Raw genomic sequence first — 1377 nt, 5'->3', positions numbered from 1 at the left:
TCTCAAAATCATAACTTAAATTCTAACCAAGTCAGTACCCACCACACACTAGGGAGCCCCCTCTACCAGATGTAGGGAGCAGCGTTGGACTTTTGGTACAGAGGCAATGGTAAGCGATTATAGCCACTCTGTAATCGATTACACGGACACATAAGTCACAAAGTCCCTCTTCCTCACACATGCTCTTGGATAAAAAACCTCACAAACCTTTAACCAGTTATTGGTCCTCAAAAAACAACCAGTAATCTCAAAATCATAACTTAAATTCGAACCAAGTCAGTACCCACCACACACTAGGGAGCCCCCTCTATCAGAGGTAGGGAGCATCATTGGACTTTTGGTACAGAGACACTGGTAAGCGATTACAGCCACTATGTAATTGTTTACACAAGCACATAAGTCATAAAGTCCATTTTCCTTACACATGCACTTGGATAAAAAAACCACAAACCCTTAACTAGTTGTTGGTCCTAAAAAAAACCAGTAATCTCAAAATCATAACTTAAATTCTAACCAAGTGAGTATTATCCACCACACACTGAGAGGTTTTTTTGTGGAGGGTGTTAACATCTTTTATTAATAACTATTATTTTGTAGAGGTTTAAAACCTCCTTTATTTATAACTACTCACCTACATTTATAATTTCTTAATTTAATTAAATTTGCTTTTTATAATAAGAAATAAATAAAATATATTAAATTGTAAAGTATAAAAAAATTAATCAAAATTAATTTTATTAATGAATTAAAATAAATTAAATTAATTTACCATTACATTGTAAATATAATAGAATACATAATATTTAATTAATATTGCAAGATTTACTACAACATCTAACATAGTCGAAAACAACTCGACTAATTGAAAACATATAAACTAAAGTTGATGACTTAAACAAAATTCAAAATAAAAGTTTAACACAATTTCATTTCTTCAACTACTTCCTTTAAACTCATTCTTCCAGTGCCACTTGTTTTCAAATTTTCTTTAATTTGATTCCAACATGATTCCAATAGTATGCCCACTCCAAGTCAATGTCCATAAGCTCCTTTGCTTCCATTTCTTTCACCTGCGTTTAATTCCAAACATAATGTTCTTACTGAAGGGAACAAACTTTAATTTAAAATGGCATCAAAGTTTTGCATTTGGATCCTCCTCCACAATAAATTCATTCTTCCTTAAATGAGAATAAAAATGTATGTTACTTATCACACTAAAGCTATAAAGCAAAAACGAGACAAAAATATAAAAATTTATGTTACTTATCACACTAAACCTCTAGAAGCAAAAACAAGACAAAAGTATACCACAGTGAAACTTCATAACTAGAAAACTTAATTCAATTTCAATGAAACCTCCATATACAAAAGTAACCA

General features: G+C 31.0%; 1 pseudogene; it reads right to left on the bottom strand.

The window, feature by feature from the left end:
- LOC106773485 overlaps window positions 1-1377 on the bottom strand; it is a 5897-nt pseudogene that overhangs the window by 1591 nt on the left and 2929 nt on the right.

The sequence above is a fragment of the Vigna radiata genome, chromosome 9, assembly GCF_000741045.1.
Source record: "Vigna radiata var. radiata cultivar VC1973A chromosome 9, Vradiata_ver6, whole genome shotgun sequence".
Lineage (NCBI taxonomy): Eukaryota > Viridiplantae > Streptophyta > Magnoliopsida > Fabales > Fabaceae > Vigna > Vigna radiata.
Note: the sequence above shows the minus strand (reverse complement) of the source record. Positions and strands in the feature narration are given on the sequence as shown.